This window comes from Mixophyes fleayi, chromosome 1 (genome assembly GCF_038048845.1).
Source record: "Mixophyes fleayi isolate aMixFle1 chromosome 1, aMixFle1.hap1, whole genome shotgun sequence".
Taxonomy (NCBI): Eukaryota; Metazoa; Chordata; class Amphibia; order Anura; family Limnodynastidae; genus Mixophyes; species Mixophyes fleayi.
The window spans coordinates 96,392,586-96,414,541 of NC_134402.1; the positions used below are offsets into that span (position 1 = coordinate 96,392,586).

General features: G+C 38.2%; 1 protein-coding gene across 2 annotated transcripts in view; it reads right to left on the reverse strand.

Annotated features, from left to right (window-relative positions):
• RXFP1 (relaxin family peptide receptor 1) overlaps positions 1–21,956 on the reverse strand; it is a 261,940-nt gene that overhangs the window by 218,178 nt on the left and 21,806 nt on the right. The window contains exon 1 of one of the 2 annotated variants that reach the window (XM_075198201.1): positions 19,629–19,850. The exons of the other annotated variant lie outside the window; for it this stretch is intronic. The gene's annotated coding sequence lies outside the window, so the exon portion shown is untranslated. Of the gene's footprint in view, positions 1–19,628; positions 19,851–21,956 lie in introns of those variants that run through there. 2 annotated transcript variants of the gene reach the window in all.

A 21,956-nucleotide genomic window follows, 5' to 3' on the forward strand; every position in this document is an offset into this window, starting at 1 on the left:
CAACAACTGCAGTGTTTGTTCAAAAAGCATGACATTTATTTACTAATGACAAACAACACTTGCCAATAAATGAACAAAACTAACATTGACAACGGAAAGTGTACAATTACCCAATTCTCAATTGTGATGTTCTGATTCTGAAGCTAATTCGCACAATAAAGTGGATGAGGGTGCAGAGAAGGAAGGGACACACAAAGTTTACTTGCATTAGGATACAGATCAAAACACTGTCATTATTGATGACAAAGATAAAATACCTATACGTAAAATTGATTTCTGGTGGTGATAAGTCAGACTCAGTTGAGTAATACTGATCATACAGTCAGACATCTTTATTGATAGTGATAAGGAGGTTGGATGACAGCAGCAGATAAAAATGATGTTTTAGCTGCAATTTCTGCAAGGAATGTTCTTGAAACATGAACTTATTTATACAATCTTTCAAAAAGATGAATATGTTTCACAAAGAAAGGCAAATACTTCCAAATCTAAAGCAATAGCAAAGTAGTCTTTTTAACGATACAAGGTTGGATCAGAAGTAACAATAGAATGAATTTTGTCAAAAAGAATAGGTAGTAATTTACAGTATATGCTTTGTGAATTTATCAGTAGTGCTCATCTGAAAATTCGTTAATAAGGGTACTTTATATTATTAATTGCTCACATTTTAATTAGCTTTACTCTGAGATGAAATGCAATTTATTCAGGAATTCTTACCAACGAACAAGATAAATTTATCTGTAATGTCTTATTTTTTTTTTAAAGTGTTTTCTTAATTAGCTATATTGCAGAGGTGGTGATGATGTGATAATGGAACAGATTAGTTTGCAATTATCTCTCCAGTAGTTATTCCCAAGGCTAATAGACATACTCCTCACTCCCCAAGCATGCAGTGCTTCAGATGTACAAAGCATTTTTGTTGCTGACAAGCAAAATCAGATCTCACTTTAATCGATCCTACATAAGCACACAGTGTGTTACATACACTTAGATTACTAAGAAATCATCATAGCACAAGTTAGAAAATAAAAGTCCCCACCTTACCAGATTTTCAATATGGTTTGTTTTGTGGCTTTATGAACAACAACAAATCATCAACAGCTATGTCATAGATGCAATCCAGGCTGAAGGATGGGGCTAACTGACCTTGATTCCTGGTGAATGGCAAATGTATTGTTGACTTGTGTTTACATTTGCAAACAAACACAGATTTATGCTCTAAACTTGGTCATGCTAGTTAACTGCCCCTTTTCAAAATAACTGCAATTGTAACTTCTTGAATAAATGATTTGTGTTACCTTTCACATTCCTGTACAGGTATCCAACTAACGCAATTAGACATCTTTATCGAACTGTAAAACTATGGTAGCAACATTTATTTACCCATAGCAATATTGTTAATGGCCCCTAGATATTATAGAGCCTTTCCCCTTCCCCTAATTTACCTTAACAAGCTGGACTGATGCTTCCTCTTCCACCACTGCTGAGACCACTCTGCACTTTAAGTCCTGCTCAAAGAGGTCTTCCTGCTTTGACAAGAATGTATCCCTTACTACATTAACAGTCACCCAGCAAGAGCTTGTTAAGCTCATACAGAGGGGAGCAGGGCACAAATAGAGTGGCAGCCATGCGTCTTTTTTTGTTTTAAGAGTTTATTTTATTCAAAGTCAAACAATCGTATAAAGACAATTAAAGAATCATGAAGTCTCAAAGACGTTGAAGTAATTTATGAAATTATCAAACAACATTTTTATTTTATTTTTTAAAGTACAGAGGAGAAGAGGGGGAAGAAGGTTCAAAGGCCAGGGAGCAGGAGCTGATGAACGGTATATTCTTGGAGAAGTGGAAAGTGTTTAAAAAGTCAAAGTCAAGTGCATGTTGTTCCAGGTTCCCAGGTCTTACAGAATGATTTTGGCAATCATTTATAATGATATATTCTATACAGTAAACTAACCATATACTTTAAATGACAAAAGAGGAAGGGGCCTGGAATTTACAATCTGCCTTTTGCTGACAAGTGGTGGAAAATATGAAGTGATGGATGAATTTCAGTTGTTATTTTGTTTTTCCCAAGCCCTGATGCATTCTTTAAAGAAACAAAAATGTTTAAAATAGCCAGAACATGACAACTGAGAAATTAGTGGGGGTGGGGGAGGAGCAATGGGTAGAATTAAAACTTTGACTTGAAGGTGTAACAGAGGCAGATGAGGTAAGTAAATGTAACAGCTGGATTTTTAAACTAGTTAATAGCAAAGGTTATATGGGAAAGTATCAGAAGCTGGCACAATTCGGAAATGGCGATAGACACATTTAAATGAAGGAACTGTGTAACATCCAACACCTTACAATATTATGTGGATCACATCACAATCCCAAATAAAAAAAACCTGCTGTGGCTTATGTTGAATTGTAATATTACCAGCAGCATATTAGTATCAACAGATCGGAAGTCACCCACCAGTGATGGAATCCACAAGTACTCAGTCAGATGTTTCACAGGTGACAACAGGATTAAGGGGGAAATGAAGGTAAGTAAGGCAACTAAATTAAAAGAAGACAAAGTGTAATGCTATTCTCAATTCAATGCTATTCTCAATTCCCAACTGGATGAAGAAACTTGAGTTTCAGGAATAGAATACACAGACAACTAGTCAGGTGCTTATAGAGGCCTTCTGGTGATCACCTGCCACTCTAACTGGTGCAGCTCCTCAGCATGGTACACGCCCAAGTGCTGGTAGCAGACCAAGTGGCAACTGTCCAGTCCTGCTCCCCTCTAGAGAACACTTTACCAGGGATGTAACAACCCGTGAGTGCAAGGAAAAGCACAATTGTCTCCTTTTGACTCCTGCTGTTGTGTAATATCCCTCCTTATCCCTGTATTCTACGTGCTGGTGGTTATGTTGACTGCAGGGTAGGAACTGTGGTGTCTATAGATGAAGGGCCTGGTTGGTGGTATGAAAGCATCATGTTGGGAAATGTTATGTCCAGCTGGAGCGTGCCTAGTGCTTATGAAGCATTAGGCCAACCTAAAGCACCTTTGACCTCCCCTAAAAACACCCATGCATTGCCACACACATCAGTGGCAAGTACGAATGGCACTTGCTTGTTTAGTGAAAACTGCTAGAAAGAAGACAGGCTTTTTAGACATACTTCTGATAGGCTTTTCAGAGAAGGCACCATTGACCTATGAATTATGGGGGCAATCAATATGTATTATTTGGTCAATTACAGGGTAACACGTGATAATAGGAGCACCATTTATACTGCACACTTGTGCATGCTGGTACTTGTAGTGCTACAAATGTGGCTTAGAGTGAAAATTGGGACAGCTGTGAGGCTGTATTAGTTTGAATAGTATCATCAAGGATAATTTTTAGAGAATGTCTAAAGATTTGAAGGCTATGGGAAAGCATGATTGGGCTTGGTAGTGAATTCCATAAGTGAGAAGCAGCATGGGAGATACCTTGTAGGTGCAAATGAGAGGTGGTTACCAGAGACCGGTAGATCTAAGAGGGCACGAGGGAGAGTATTTTGATCTGAGATTTGAGATGTATGAAGGGGTGGTGTTGTTGAGGGCTTTGTAGGAAAGTGTGAGTAATTTGAATTGGATTCTGGAGGACACAGGGAGCCAGTGTAGGTATTTGAAAGTGGTGCAGCACATGTAGAGGGGTGAGAGATGAAGATCAGCCTTGCAGCAGTATTTAGGGTGGATTGAACTGTGGATATATGGGTGTCGAGAATGCCAGATGGCAGGTGCAGTCAAGACAGGAGATGATGAGAAAATGGATGAGTTTTTGTAGCATGTTGAGTAAGAAAATGGCATATTCTGGCACTGTTTTTAAGGTGGAATTGACAGAACAGGGAAAGAGTCTGGATGTGAGGAATAAAGCAGAGGGCAGAGTCAAATGTGACACCAAGGCAGCCTGCTTGGGAGACTGACGAAATTGTGGTTTTATTGACAGTGAGGGAGAGTTGAGAAGTGGAGATTCTGGCATTAGGGAAGATAATAAGCTTTAGGTAGCGTTGGGACATCCATGTGAAGATAGCTGAAAGACAGTTGGTTACACTAGATAGTATAGAAGGAGAGAGGTCAGGGGCAGAGATATAGATTTGGGTGTCATCGGTGTAGAGGTGGTACTGGAGAAAGAATGAGTGAATTAGTGCTTCAAGAGAAGAGGTGTATAATGAAAAAAGTAAAGTGCCAAGAACGGAGTCTTGTGGGACCCCTAACAGATAGTGGGAGTGGAGGGGAGGATATGCCAGAGCTAGAAACATTAAACAATAATTATTGCCCCTAATAGCAATCAAATAATATTGCGTCCTGGTCCCTTAATATAATGAACTACAATTTTGTCCCATGAAATAATAAATAATCAATTTTAGCACCATAAGTTATAAATTAATTTTGCCCCCTTTAGCAATAAATAATTATTGCCCCCATAATTCAGAAGTAAGTCAGTGGTGCCTACTATTATGTTCTGAATGGAAAACAGCATGGTATTTGAGCATTTTTGCCTCTATGTTTCTAGTGCTTTTTCCTTCGTTTTTGGTGATTTGCAAACCACTGCTTGATAAATCTCACACTTTGTATTCATATTATGATAGGGACAACAATTTACAATGTGTCACTTTTGATAACGGCACATTTCCAGTGGGTTTCAGTTCACCCTTCATATATCTGTCGTTTATAAATCACAAAATAAAAAAATGCAGAAAACCTGCAATTTGCAAAAACCACAGCTTGAAACATTTCCCCCAGGTCTCTTCCTATACTGCTAAAGGTCAGCATTTTGACCCTTACTGTTGCACTTCAATATAGCTGTGCTTTTCTGAGCACCCTTTGCCCAATGTATAACAAAGCATCAAACACACAAAAGTACCATACAAAATAAAGACAGTGCTGATGTCCCACTCATTAATTTAAACCATACCTGAGATTATACTTAACAGAAAAGTTTGATCTAATAAAAAGGGTGGTCCTAAGGTGGAAGAGGGTTACAATTTTAGGTTTACATTTTTGCCCCTCTTCAATTCTTTCTGCCTTTTTCCACAATTGACACACCAGTTTGTGGAAGTGTCTCCCAAAAGTGGAGCATTGCACCTTGATGTGCGGAGGATAGCTACAAATTGAAAAAGTTGAGTGAGCTTCTTAAATTACCACCTGTCCCTGTTCATGGAAAGTGAGACGGATTGAAACCTTGAGATGAGTCAATAGACTATATGTTCAGCTATTCTACACATCGGTGGAGTGCACTACCTATTTCTTAATGGATAATTGAATTCTATTGTTATTTCAACAACAATTATCAAGTACACTATCAATGATTAATATTATTTTTTTGCCATTTAATTTGTATTAGGGAGTGTGCTGCCTTAAGGTGTGTGTCCCATCAAAAGTATAGGAGGAGACCTAAAGCCGCCACCTCTGAGCTGGTGCAAAATTCAAGTTTTTTTGTGCAGCAGAAATTCCCATATGCCTTCTTCACCACATTAACTCAATTCAATAAACTCATTACACAAAAGGGAATCTTGTTTTTACACTGTTCAGCAAAACAAGTTGCACTGAGGTGCCTTCTGAGAACCTTTCAAGGAACGCCCTCACTCAAACCTAACTCCCCCCTACAAATGCAAACTTCTGCTGCTTTGCAAACACTGCACCCTATGCACTTTGGTGTAAAACTAGGTGGATTTGCGTAAATTGAGTAGCATGGCGGGGCCAAAGCTGACTTTGGACTGTGCAGTGGATGTTTGGTGCTTCATAAATGACCTCCACTAGAGGTAATATTTTTGGGGCTAAACCAAGATTGCAACACAAGAGTTTATACTGCACCAGTGACCTTACTTAGGCACTAATTTTGTAACCTAACGCATATCTCCTAACAAAGTTCCTGTGCAAATCAGGACAGTGTGTCATACTTGGCAAGTTTTTCATTCTCTCCGCTTGTTGCGATTCGTATTATTTCAGGTGTGTGGAGCTTAACAACGTAAATCGCATCATTATGACATGTCTCCACCTGGGATTCGCAAAAGTGCCTTCCAAGAGTTTGGGAGGACATTCTGGGAGAATAGGCAAGTATGTAGTGTGTCCATGCTGCTGTTTCTTGGCAGTGTGCACACACCGTGTGGCCCCAATGTGGTCATACCACATAACCTGGTGACATGCCTAGCACTGCTAACGGTCTTGGCTGCCCCCAACTCCCTTAATTTCCCCCAATCCACCTTACCATTGCAGCATTCATCAGTGGCAGGAACATGCAACACCTGCTCATCACGATGAACAGGACACACCTCCAGACAATGCTGGCTATTGGGACTGTCCCCTCAAATCTGGAATGTCCTTCCTAAATCAGGACAGTTAGGATTTATAGCTAAAACAATAATAATGTAAATGCACCCTAGGAACGAATTACACCATCTTGTGTATGTAAGATGACAGTGCTTTTTCCTGCTGTGCCATAAAACAAAGTATTAAATAGAAAGAAAAGAAGAAAAAAAATCTACGGCGCTACTATAGTTTTGACGTATATTACCAGTATATAGATGATGCAAAGTATATATAAAAATATATTAGATATTAATACCAACTAGTAAGTACTGATAATATAATATAACCAAATCCCCTACAGCTGTCTATCAGGACAATGCAAAGCTCCACAAGCATATAACAAATTAACTAAATAAAAGACAGTACTAAGACACTGGTATTTACTTATCTCATTAGAAATTCCTTAGCAACTCATATATATTTTATACAACCTACGGTCTTTAACTGTATTGTGCTAAAACCATTAAATAGCTATAAAGTATATTTTGTGCAAGCTTATTGTCTGAAGAGTTTCTAAACTGCCATGTTTGGGAGAACATATATGAGTTCTTAAAGGATTTCTAAAGAGATAACTGAATAACAATCTCTTATTGCTGTATTTTATTTAAAGTATTACAAATAGGCTAGAAATCAGGACAGACCTAAGCAACCAATCTCCTCTTAATGTCTAGTATCTTTTTCTAATGTAGACAGCCATCATTTATTATGTGCTCCAAGTTTAAATCACAGAAAGTATTCTATTGCCACCATTATAATCCAAAATAAGTTATTGAGATAATGTTTTTGAACTTATTATTACAGTTAGTAATAAACTATAGCAATTTGCAGTCTATGTTTATAAATGCAAGCAAATGACATGGTGTGATATGAAATACATCATATTAATAGTTCATTTTGTTAGTTAAGTTATTTAGGTCTTTAGTTAATTGGAGTTATTTATGACCATTATTTGCATAAAGAGATAATTGGATTAAAGCTGGTTACACACTGGTGTTTAAATGCTGCATCTGACTTTAAGGCAAGAGCAAAACATGCGACCACATGTTAAAATAATACCTATTCTATTTAAGACATACATACCCATTTGTACTTTCCTCTGCATGCAGTTGCATCAAAGTACCTTTTTTAGGACAATGCATCTTACATTTCAGTGTGTTCAAAGTATTCCAATGCACATGAAGTAGTCCATTCACATCTATGGGAATGCATTGTGTACATATCCATTAGCGGTTCAATGTTGTGCTGTGTTTTTTCCCATTGATTTCTATGACAGGCACATTTCAATGACCCCTTCAATTCACTGCAACTGTACGCTATATTTAGAAACACCAGTGAAACGAAGGAAGGAAAGCAATGGGACAAATTAATCGATTTAGCTGCAAAGCACTGGTAATTTTTATTTTTTCCTTACAGAAATTGAAATTCAGTAAATCTCTATTGAAATTTAACCGAAGCACGAAGTTGCTAGGATTCCCCTTTATTGCCAGCTGCCATTGTTACTAGCGGTAATTGTTATTTTCTCAGCAATAATGGGAAGTCCCATTCAATTGACTTCACCTGAATTCTGCACCAGGGTACTGAGAGAAGCAGTTTGCATCATTTGTTAAGGATTTTTCATTCCTCATAGTTAAAAAGGTAAAGATTGTCCTTTGAATTAAAAGAAAATGATCTGTTTTGGCCTTGCCTTTTGGATCACAAATTAAGAACATTTCCCTTTGGATTAAAAGAAGAAATTCTATCTAGTGCTGGTTCGAAAATTAGGTAAAGGGACTGCGCTCTATTCCAATGGCACAAGAGCAGCACACAACATAAAACATAATCTTAACTAAAACTTAACTAAATGCATAAATATGTTATGAGAAAGATTGCAAAATGATAATCGAATTTAATATGACAAATAAAAACAAAATAAGCACATTGGTTAAAAACAATAAATTAAAACAAATGGAGACTGCTGATAATTCCCAGTTAAAATTCAGATGCCCAAAACATAAATAATAATTGCCAAAATAAACAAGGAGTCCAACAGTATTCGATAAAGTGGTCCCTTCATATACTTCCAGGAATAAGTCAATTCAAGCAATTTCCAGAATGTGTTGAAACTGTACTCATAAATGATGACCATCAAAGATATTAAGTTTGAATATATAGCTTGATATTACTAGCAGCTGAGCGATGAGAAAATAGACTTCAATACTGGAAAGCACCGATTCAACATTGTTCCATTGATGTTGCAAAAAAAAAAGAAAAGTACTTGCATTTAGGAAGTTCGGAGGCTGAGTATCCGATGCACACGCGTAAATGTCCTGATAGTACAGAGAGTTTTGCGTGCCTTCCACCATGGAACGTACGCCTGACAGTGCTGTTTTTCCAGTACACATGGTAGTAAAGGGGAGTGTCCCAACGTGTTTCATCCAACAGGACTTTCTCAAGGGTTTGTTTTGTAGATGTTAGTTCTTGACTGATATTTATATCAGATGATATTTTTTGATTGGTGCTAGTTGTATCTTTCTAATTCAAATGGCACTTGGATGATATAATCGTGATATAACATTCCAAAACATTACTATATTTGACATCAATTGAATTTGGCAATATACATATTATTGTTATACAGCTAATACACCAGAAATGTAAATGAATAAAAAAAACATACAACAAACATATTGGTCTACGCGATATTAAAGTGTACACATAATCAATAAAGACTGATCACGATCAAGAGATTAAACTACTGTTATTCAAGCAGTTGAACTGGAGATAATGTTATCACAGTTTTACAAGTTCATGTAAAACTGAAAAAAATGTATATGACTGTATATACATGGAATCTGGCATCTTATCCCAATTGGCCTATAGTACATGGAAGGAATAGTGACTACCATACCTAGTGTTCTCCGGAGGTCTCCCATCCGTTACTTACCAGGCTCCACCCTGCTTGGTTTCCAAGATCAAACGAGCTTGGGCATACCCACGGTGGTATGATTGTAGGCACTATATTTCCAAATCATGACTTAAGACTTCTTTATATGTGGATTGATGACATAGATTCCTACAGTGTATCCAGACATTGATTAAAACAAGGCTTATCTGGGTTAACAGATATCACTGTCTCACAATGATATATCGAACTCAATGTTTAAGCCTCGTGGTGCCAATGTTTTGTGTGTGTTTATGCCATGGAGGTGAAAATGTACGTACTCCACCACTGTCCATTAGTAGAGCTGCAGGCTCATACACATGTTGATTAGGCAAAGTCCCCTGCTGCATCTTAGGACCACCAAGATCCTCAGTGTGCAAAAAGAAAAGGGGTTAACAGCTTCTCCTCTTGATTACACAAAATGGGAATTGGAGAGAGCAAGTATCACAGCCTTCTCCTGACGAAATATAGATAAGGACAGTAGGGTATGACATAGCCCTGATGTCTAAATATGAAAGTGGCATTAGTGACGGCTCCAAATATAGCCTGGATAGCAGTGGGGATGAGTATGTCCTTGACCCTTCAGAAGAGAGTGGTTCCAACACCAGCAACATCAGTGATGAGACGTAATTGCAGGGAACTGGTACAAAAATAAGAAACAAATAGACTTGCTCTACACACAACGATTTTGTAACTTATGGCAACGGTGTTTAAACACAGAAGGCCAAAAATCTGATCCGTCCAAACACTTTCCAAATAAATTAATGGATCCAGATCGTATAACAAAAATCAGTAATGCCTATACTGTGAGAACCCCGCATCAAAAATAACCCGGCATATCGAGAATAATCATCGTAGTAAGACTGAAATGTCAGGACACTTAAATTTCTTAAACACTCGAGGGAACAGCATATACAATTTGAAAAGCTTTGGAATATAGGCAACTTTGCACACAGTGAAATAAGCACAGAAAGTGTTGGGATTCCATGTAAACAACCAAAAAAAATACCTGGTTCCTGAATGTTTCATGCACTGTGCTGCTTGCCAAGGCTTGTTTGCAAGAAAATACCTATGGCGATACATGAAGAGATGTAAGCTAAACCAAAGGAGCAACAGTCCCAAACCTGACAAGGTCCAGTCTCTGTGTGGCTGTTCCATATGACATTAATAATGGCTTTTGGAAGCTTTTGAATGACATAACCCAAGATTAAATTTTACTCACAGTTAAAAATGACAGATGCATCATGCAGATGTGGTAGAATCGTTACAACCCGGTCAGATTAGATGATGGCACACACGCTTACGTCCATCAGAAGCTTTGAAAAATGGGAAGGCTACTGTTTCCTCTGTGCTTTGCAAACTCAGGTCATAAAGAGGTGTGGGAAGAAAACTGGGATAGAGAAGAGATCCAAGGTGTGGGGAAGCACATGATGAAGTTTATTCAGACATGCAAGGTGCCCAGAAAGTATGATTGCATCGCCTGTATGATGGCCGAGTCATCCGCACTGATAGATTGAGCTTGGCTAGCTATGAAATTCTACATAAAGAAACCAAATAACAATTAAGAAAAGAAATAAAAATAGTTGAAGCGATACACAGTGATTGGTTAAACCTGTTTGACTAGCCATGACTACGTGTCGGTGTGTGCAGATGAATGAATGTCATCAGACAGCTAGAATATATGAAACTGTCTCCATAAGGCAGTGAAATGTCAATATTTTGGTCTAGTATTAAATGTATAAAATGATTATATACAGCGCCTCATGAATTGCAGCAAAAAAGTAACCTTCAAAAAACCGTACAGATGTTTTTGAATAATTATAACAAAAATTAGAAAGAAGGAAACTTTCTGCGCTATCCGTTCCCACTCTAACATATAAATCAATATCTTCCTTTTTTAGATAATGTTGATTGCCATATAAAACGTAAAAATTTCACAACTTCAGGATATCCTATCCTCGCAATTAGAAATAGACTTACAATAAGTATAAGCCTATGTTCCCGTAGCAGGTACTTGAAGCGAGGAGACCTGATCTTGTCAGCCTGCTTTTCACATATGGTAACAATCAGAGTACCTCAGCAATCTCCCACATGTCTCGGACACCACATAGAATAAAAACTTCCTGCGCTATCCGTTCCCAATCTACCATATAAATCAATATCTTCCTTTTTAGATAATGTTGATTGTCATATAAACTTCACAACTTCAGGATATCTTATCCCCGCAATTAGAAATAGACTTACAATTAGTATAAGCCCATGTTCCCGTAGCAGGTACTTGAAACGCGGAGACCTGATCTTGTCCGCCCGCTTTTCACATATGGTATCAATCAGAGCACTTCAGCAATATCCCACATGTCTCGGACACCACATTGAAAGAAAAAATAAAAACATCTAGTGTAATACGTTTAAAATTTAATAAAAATACAACAGGGGATATGGTTACCCGTACCGGATAATTGAAAAGAAAAGCGCATGGGTAGTTAACGATGTTCCGGAGCTCCTAACCACAGCATTTTCTAACAATGATGTAAGATCACGAGAGAGGGTTCCCAGTCCGTCTGTTGTCCACTTCACCAACGCGTTTCAACTGTAATCAGTCTTTCTCAAGGTCTGATTACAGTTGAAACGCGTTGGTGAAGTGGACAACAGACGGACTGGGAACCCTCTCTCGTGATCTTACATCATTGTTAGAAAATGCTGTAGTTAGGAGCTCCGGAACATCGTTAACTACCCATGCGCTTTTCTTTTCAATTATCCGGTACGGGTAACCATATCCCCTGTTGTATTTTTATTAAATTTTAAACGTATTACACTAGATGTTTTTATTTTTTCTTTCAATGTGGTGTCCGAGACATGTGGGATATTACTGAAGTGCTCTGATTGATACCATATGTGAAAAGCGGGCGGACAAGATCAGGTCTCCGCGTTTCAAGTACCTGCTACGGGAACACGGGCTTATACTAATTGTAAGTCTATTTCTAATTGCGGGGATAAGATATCCTGAAGTTGTGAAGTTTATATGACAATCAACATTATCTAAAAAGGAAGATATTGATTTATATGGTAGATTGGGAACGGATAGCGCAGGAAGTTTTTATTCTATGTGGTGTCCGAGACATGTGGGAGATTGCTGAGGTACTCTGATTGTTACCATATGTGAAAAGCAGGCTGACAAGATCAGGTCTCCTCGCTTCAAGTACCTGCTACGGGAACATAGGCTTATACTTATTGTAAGTCTATTTCTAATTGCGAGGATAGGATATCCTGAAGTTGTGAAATTTTTACGTTTTATATGGCAATCAACATTATCTAAAAAAGGAAGATATTGATTTATATGTTAGAGTGGGAACGGATAGCGCAGAAAATATTTTGGTCTAGGTCAAACTGAAAATCTCAAGTGATAACTGAGGTGACAAACTGCTCATAAACATACCCATTGTATTATCCTGTTGATAGGACATTTGGAAAGGGGTGTCCTTATGAGGCACGTTCCTGACATGGGTCCTCATGATGCAATAAAAACAAGTACAGGTGTGCAGTGCTCTCTCCAGCATAAAATGCCTGGGTGCTCTACCTGATTGTTATTACTTGCCACTAGGAGTCCCATCATAATAGATAAAAACATTGTTTCTTCTATTATAAAAGGCACTATGTGAGCACTACAGCCCACTAGTCGGACCAGTCCTGGCACGCGTGGGCAATAACCTCCAACATTTTTCATTATTATTGCAATGTACTACAACTGCCCCCACCAGGCTGCTTCCTAATGCCACCCGGGTGGCAAAATTTTCTGGGGATTACACCAGTGTGTATGGGTGTGACACATGGGAGAGGTGGGGGACAAGGTGCATATCCATACATCTATAATATAAATGCCTAGTGGCGTGTGTTAGTCTGTCTGCGTGTGTGGAAAAAATAAAACCAAGCTGCAGCGCCACCTGCTGGGCGGAGTTATACACTGACCTACTAAATTCTTAGTGTGTGTGGAAAAAAAAATTCAGAAAGGGCTGAAATTTGGTATACTTAGGTGTTTTTAATTTGTTAATTGTTAAAAGTGTTTATAAAGATTTAAAATATATATATATATATATATATATTTGTTGAAGGAGAAGTGACAGTTGGGAGTGGTTGGTGGTTGCCGGGGATGACAGTGGGGAGTGGTTGGTGGTTGCCGGGGGTGACAGAGTGAGAGGAGTGTGATACTCAGGACCGCTGAGAGAGATCCCTGTGTCTAAATAGACATCTGGATAGATGTGGCGATGAAAATGAAGGATGAGGTGATGGAGAAAAATGATGAGGTGGTGACATGTGGACAAAACCACGTTAAAAAAGGGCGCTTACGTCGGGAAGTAACGCTCTTCCCCTGAGGAGGCCTGGGCTATGGCCCAAATGCATGACAAAAACCTTTTTAACACCTTAAGTAGCTTGATTTGACTAGAATGCATGAGTATCATGCACGGGTTAACTTGTTACTTAATATGTATTTGTATTTTACTAACAGTGTTAATAAGCTGCTAAAATTAGAGCTAAAATGAATTTAAACCTATCAAATTCTTTAAAAGCTTTGGGGGCTAGGCGGCCCTGGGCATTCAATTTGTTATGTTCATTTTATCGCTTACCAATAAACATCGTCCAATGTGATTATTGCGGTTCCAATGCACAAAGATAATTAATTGCAAAATATAGCAGGATTTACAGCAAGCCATCATAACGCATAAAAGATATTATAATAAAACAGAAAAGTATAAAAAACGAATACATTACATTTTCGCTAGCACTTCGCCTGGGCCCAGGTCCATGTAGTTTGCAGTCAGGAAGACAGAGGTAGAGAATAATGGCCCAGGGAAGTTTGCTTATATACAGTTTTAATTTACAAAAAAACACTGATGATGTCACTATGTACACAGATAACACTAATACCGCGCTCATACTGCCACCCCGGCAATATCCCAGGTATATGAACCCGGGATATTGCATGGGGACAGGCTCCCAGACAGGCACATTCCTGGGTCCGCCAGGTTCACACTGACAAAAACAAAAAGGTAAATTAAAAAAAAAGAATAAAAAAGACCTCTTAATACCTTAACTTGCGACCACTAGATGCGATTGCTACTCTGTTGAAACCGGGTTAATGCTGGTGAAATAGGCTTTAATATGAGACCAAACTCTTTACCTATTAGATAAGCTGAATCATATATAGCTTTACTATAGTTTTATCTTTGTATAAATAATTTCTAATACATTTAACTAATAAATAAATGTGGATTGGAACCTTAATAAATGTGTATTATTTACAAGTGTAAGTGCGAATGTAAATGTGTATGTTATTAATCCGTGCGATTGTGTCATAACACTTGGTGTACTAATCACAATCGCATGGTAAAACAATATTAATTAATTTTGTTTACTTCATCCAATTATTTGACTTTCATAAGTTACATTTTCCATACCGCCACTTCGAAATTTCCATTTCGATCACTAGTTATAAAACATATTAAAAAAAATAATTAATAAATAAAAGATGCTTAAAGTAAATAGATATTTATGCTTTCATGTTTAATTTGATAAAATATTCACCAATACATGCTTAATATGATGCAAATGTACTGTTTGCCATTAAAACCATTAGGAAACTAATACAGAAATATCACCTCTCATATTTGAGGTCTGGCTGTAATAGTTCTCTAGAGAGAACACACTTTTCTAAATGGAAAGCTATTTTGATATTTCTATAAATAAATGTACAAGTGTCACAGAAAAAAATAAACAAACATTTATCAGAAAATCAATATATAATATATTGCTATACAAAAATTAACAAAGCACTTGGATATTTACAATTTATGAATAGATATTAAAGCAGCAAACCATATAGAAGATTTGTTTCTTTAAATAGCAAGTTAAGTATCTTTTAATCATTTTTCTTAGGTGTCCTCCTACAAATCATCATCTCCTTGTTACAAGCTCTGTGGAGGGAGCAAAGAATGGCTACCAGTCACACATAGACTCACAGCTCACAGCATGTCATGTGAAAGCAGAGGGAGGAGGAGGGTGGAGGATTGCATAGTGCAGAGGGCCATTCCAAAGCCTTCCTGCACATTGTACTATCTGCCATGTGAATGTGGTAGTCACATGACACTGCAGAAATATAAATCATTAATAGCAAGATGAGAAAAACAAGTCAAGAAAAAAATGGCAATGGTCAAGCTTCTTACAGCTAAACACAGTGATTTGTGGTACAAAAACACACTTTTTTCATTGGATTTCTGCTCTAAGAATTTAATTTCATCATCACCATCTAGCGCTACTAATTCTGCAATGCTGAGAACTCACTCACATCAGTACCTGCCCCATTGGAGCTTACAGTCTAAATTCCCTAACATACACACAGATAGAGAGAGACACTAGGGTCAGTTTGATAGCTGCCAATTAACCTGCTAGTATGTTTTGGAGTGTTGGAGAAAACCGGAGCACCCGGAGGAAACCCACGCAAACACAGGGAGAACATACAAACTCCACACAGATAAGGTCATGGTCGTGGATCGAACTCATGACCCAGTGATGTGAGGCAGAAGTGCTAACCACTTAACTTCTGTGCTGTCCTACTGTATACTGTATATTATATTTTGAAGAACACAAGTCTAGACACCAACCTAAAAATTTAGGAGCCAGGCAAATTAATTTTTTTGTTTTTTAAATCTATTACCTGATATCCTCACCTCAAGTCCATTCACTATTTTCCCTCTGACACCTCAAACATATTCACCCCCCCCCCCTCCCTCGACATCAGCATTGGCCTCTTCATCATTCCCCTCCTCAAACTTAAGATGAGCACCCTAAACTAACATGAAGGGGCAACAGCCAACAGTTTCTTATCTGTGAAGCTGCCAGCTGTTACTTATCCGTGTCAATGATAATTTGGTGTTGTGGTACTGGGCCATTATGCCACATCTCCATCCTTAACCCCTACATCAACCATCATTAACCCCTTTATTATGCATTATTAATAACACTTTCTTAGTAACCTGCCATCTTACAATTAACTACCTTCATTAACATTGTGCTTTACTATTAACTCCTCTGGGTTGGTCCTCTGCATTTACTCAGAGGTGAACTGATCATGTGCGATTTAACCTCTGAGTACTTCTGTGCCACAGTCGAGCCTGATCGATCATAAAGGAACTGATATCATTGGGTAGCTACACATTAGTTCATAAAAAAGGCTCTATACGAGTACTTGTGCTAGTGCGCATCTGCTGCCAACTGAAAAGCAGGTCTATATGACAGCTGAGTTTAACAGATGATCAACTCTTAGAAAAATTATTATAAAAAACTATTATTATTACAAACTCTTCTTAAAATATATATGTACCATATTTAACACTCCTGGAATATTAGAACTGAGGGATGGATTAAGCCAGAGGAAGAATAAAATCTGAGGTTTGTGTACATAACTATTTGGTCCTATTAAGGTTTAATTAACTAAGGAGGTGGTGATGACTATGTACAGGTCATGGTGAGATGGTGAGGACATGATCAAGGGGTCAGAATATATAAGGACAAGGAGGAGTCAAATAATTCTCTTGGGATCCTGACAAGCAGCCCTCCCACTCATTCCCGACTGCTGAATCCAGTGTTATTGTTGCCCGGGTTGAAGTTTTGGCTTGAGATTGTGTGCTTGGAGGTGCATGGGTTCTGGTAACTGGTACAGGTGTGCTAGTTTATCCCCAGAGGTATGATGGGCCATTTGGTGCACGGACCGAGGTATTGTACTGGTGTGCTGGTCTAGCCCCAGAGGTAATGATGGGCCACATGTTGAGCAGACCAAGGTATTGTACAGGTGTGCTGGTCTAGCCCCGGAGGTAATGATGAGCCACATGGTGTGTGGACCAAGGTGTGGTATCGGTGTGCTGGTCTAGCCCCGGAGGTAATGTTGGGCCACAGGGCGCGCAGGCCAGGAATGGTACGTGTGTTGGTCTAGCACAGGAGGTTATGTGCCACAAGTGCGCAGGCCATGGTAATCATGCGCAGGCCAGGTATGGCCCGGGTGTGCTGATCTAGCCCCAGAGTTAATAGGCCACTTATGGGCAAGTCGTGGTAATTGTGTGCAGGCCAGGTATGGTACGGGTTTGCTGTTCTAGTCCCGGACAGGGCCGGACTGGTCATCTGGCACTTCTGGTAAATCCCAGAAGGGCCGATGGCCTGGTCTGCATGCCCACCACCGAGCAGCAGCACTCTGCGTGCTACTCGGCAGATGGTGAATCAGTGACTGCCGCCTATGTGAGCAATCACATGGGACCTGTCACATGGTGTCGTCCCATGTGATTGCTCGCATAGGCGGCAATCACTGATTCTCCGTCCGCCGGGCAGCGCGTAGAGCGCTGCTGGATGTAAAAAGGTAAGTGTCTGTGTGTGTAATAGTGTGTCTGTGTGGCTAATAGTGTGTGTGGCTAATAGTGTGGCTGTGTGGAAAATAGTGTGTTTGGCTAATAGACTGGCTGTGTGGCAAATAGTGTGTGTGGCTAATAGTGTGGCTGTGTGGAAAATAGTGTGTGTGGCTTATAGTGTGTCTCTGTGGCAAATTGTGTGGCTAATAGTGTGGCTGTGTGGCAAATTGTGTGGCTAATAGTGTGGCTGTGTGGCAAATAGTGTGTGTGGCTAATTGTGTGCCTGTGTGGCTACTAGTGTGTCTGTGTGGAAAATAGTGTGACTGTGTGGCTAATAGTGTGTCTGTGTGGCAAATAGTGTGTCTGTGTGGCAAATAGTGTGGCTGTGTGGCAAATAGCGTGTGTGGCTAATAGTGTGTCTGTGTGGCTAATAGTGTGTCTGTGTGGGCCCCATGTTGCTATAGTGTGCGTTTGGCCATGTTCATATAGTGTGCGTGTGTGCATGCACGTGCAGTATTTTAAATATTGCGTGTGTGTGTATGTGTGTGCACGCGCAGTATTTTAATATAATATGTGAGAAAAAGGAGGATCTTAATATAGTGTGGGAGGTAGGCTATTTAATGGTGGAGTGTATGTGGGGGCTAATTATTTAAGGTGAGGTGAAGGAACTTTTAATTTAATGCCGAGGTGGTTCACTTAAATCACTATACACTTCAATATTTCGCTATTTTAAAATTTATGTTTTTTAATATAAATTAATAAAAGTTATATTTTATAGCCAAGGCTGAGTAAAGTGTTTTCCCTCCACCATATCAGTGCAAGGTTAATATAATAAATGGAGCCAATTACCAACAGGTTGGTGTGGTGTCTCTTACTACATAGCATAAGTGCTAAGCTTATGTTAAAGATTTATGTTATCAACCGTTAAGCATTTTAAAGTAATAGAATTATCATGTCTGTTATTTAAAAAGCAACAGCCTTAAATATATAAATGTTATCAGTATGTGAGAAGGCAATAAAATAATGGAAATATAGTAATGCAATAAGTATGCTATCAAATAATATAATTATTTACTCACAATATATAATAATAAAATAACATAAAATATAATCACATAAAGGTATATATTAAAAATAACCATGAAGAATCAGTGTAACAATTGTGCAAAAGTCACAAAATAAAAAAAAATAGGAGAATAAGCATCCCAATAAAAGCCTGGTATTGTGAAAATTTATTTTTAATATATATAATTTTATTAGTATTATATTATGATATAGGTCGGAACATTATTTTTAATATTGAATACAAATACACAAAATGAGGTAGTGTAAACTAATATACATTGATATGGAGTGTATATTGAGATGGAGTATAGATTGACATTATGATGCATATTATTAAATAAACTGTGTCAATATATAAATGTTATCAGTATGTGAGAAGGCAATAAAATAATGGAAATATAGTAATGCAATAAGTATGCTAGCAAATAATATAATTATTTACTCACAATATATATTAATATAATAACATAAAATTTAAGCACATAAAGGTATATATTAAAAATAACCATGAAGAATCAGTGTAACAATTGTGCTAAAGTCACAAAATAAAAAATAGGAGAATAAGCATCCCAATAAAAGCCTGGTATTGTGAAAATTAATTTTTAATATATATATAATTTTATTAGTATTATATTATGATACATGCACAAAATGAGGTAGTGTAAACTAATATACATTGATAAGGAGTGTAAACTGATATGGAGTATAGATTGACATTAAGATGCATATTATTAAATAAACTGTGGCAATTTTAAATGTCTCATTCAGACCTCAGTCTATTCTGAATTGTTATATGCAGGACATTTTTCTTTGTGATGGAAGAACTATGAGTGCATGTGTGGTAGAAGGTATTCATTGCTATACAGTAAAGTTGTAATACTGAACATTGAAGGTATACACATGAACTCACGCAGAGTAAGCAACTCACCTTGCGTGGGTCACATGACATGGATGGCACAGAGTTTGTACTGCTGTCTGCTAGTGCCACACATAGCAAAGTTCCCTTGGAGGGGATGAGGGACTGTAAAATCATTATGTTGACAGTTGGTGATGGTATTTATAATACGATAATATAATTACTATGAAGTATGATAGTGATATTTGGGTGAACATGGAAGTGATAAGTTGAAATTCATTTGTGGTCACAACTACACACCCAGAGAGAGGAGAGAACAGATGTATGAAAAATGTACAAAAGCAGAATAAACTAGACATAATCCAGAATAATCCATAATATATATATATATATATATATATATATATATATATATATATATATATGTGTGTGTGTGTGTATATCTATATCCATCTATCTAGATATACATATATATATATATATATATATACATATAGATAGATATATAGGGAATTTAGACTGTAAGCCCCAATGGGGCAGGGACTGATGTGAGTGAGTTCTCTGTACAGTGCTGCGGAATTAGTGGCGCTATATAAATAAATGGTGATGATGATGATATATATATATATATATATATATATATATATAGATATAGATAGGTATACATATATAGATATATAAATATATATTTTTTTAACATATGACCTCCTTTTCCAGGGGATAAACATATTTTTCCTTCAAAAGTATTGTAAGTGCCTCCTGATTACCATTCTATCCCTGTTTTGGAGTTACTGCACCGAGGCTTGGCTACATGATGTCTCCTTAGGTTTGGGACAGATGAGTGAATGCACACAGTGTAAGGTTAGAGCACAGTGTTAACAACTGTGAGAGAGGTGGTTTGTAATTTACGATGTCCATTACATTAAGATTTTATCTCTTTTTATGTACATACATATATAAGTCAGAGCTGTATCCAATTGTTTGCAAGGTTTCAATGTAAGCAATATATTATTTTAAAGGTCCAGGCATAAATATAATGAATGCTTTTATCCACATATACATATGTGAGCTCATGAAGAGTTGTATGTCGGCTGTTGTTCTGTAAAATACGCATTTCCGTACTGCACATGCACACCAAAAAGGGAAAATATATGGATGTATACATATTTTGTTACATTTTACACATACAATGCTTGCAGAGGTAAAACAGAGGGAAGGAGCGGGCAAGCTGAGTACAATAAAGCCCTATTCACATAACTGCAACTGAGATGACCTGGACACATATGTTTATAGACCTGTCAGGAGGAGTATCTGTTTTGGGTACTGCAAGGCTGTCATGCGCCAAACTTACTAAGCAGCTCCCATCATTCGGCACACTTCTCTGCGAGCTCATCACAATACCAGGTATTCCCCTCCCCAGCAGCGACTGCACACGGTCACCATTTTGGACATGCTCCCATAAACTATTATAATTGTAGTCACAAGACTGCTACCCACCCCCTGGACATTTGGAATTGTAGATACACGGTCTGTGTCCAGAGCGTGTGTCTTTATTGGGCAATACAGGGCTATAATATTTGTTTTTTTTGGCTCCCCTGTCTCTTAGCTAAATAAATGCCTTGATATTCGGTTTGTGGGACTCTATCTATTTCCAAGACTCCTCCAGAGAATTTCCTTCCTTGTGTGGGGAACTCCAGTCTGCTCCAGTAGCCATTGACAAGCTTCCTTGGGGTAAATGTATCAAGCTGTGATTTTTAAGCAATTTCAGATTACCGCAAATCGTAAGAGATAAGCGGTGATTTGAGCCCCCAAGTCGCCATATGTATTAAGTAGTGATTTTTAGTCTAAACTTCAAAATCGCTGTTCATCTCTTGTTATGTGCAACGCTTTAAACTCGCCCGTCTTTAGCTAAAAATCTTTTCTGATTGGTTTAAAGTTTTACTTGTAAACATTGGATGATTTTGCCCTAACTTCTGATTGTAAGAAAAACAAAAAAATCCCCAAAAGACTATTAACCCAAGTGCTGCCAGTCTACTGCTGGTTGCTCAAAAATCTGTAAAAAAAATGTGTGGGGTCCCCCTGATTTCCAACCGGGGTATGTGGCACTATAACAGGGGGACACATGGCAGAGGGCCCCCCCCCGCTATAATTACAACCAACCCCAGGCTGTTCAGTACTTGGCTGGATTCCCTAGGAAGTGGGGTCTGTACAAAACTCATGCAAGTCCCACCTCTAGGAATACCCAGTTCAGTCCCTGGGGTGGTGGGTTTAGGGTAATAACGAGGCAAGTCCCAGCCAGCCTGGGCTGTCATTATCAGTCTGGGCATGCTGGGGCTTGTAGAACTACAAACACCAGCATACCCATGGCAGCCAGGCCAAGCGCCAACATGCCCTGACACC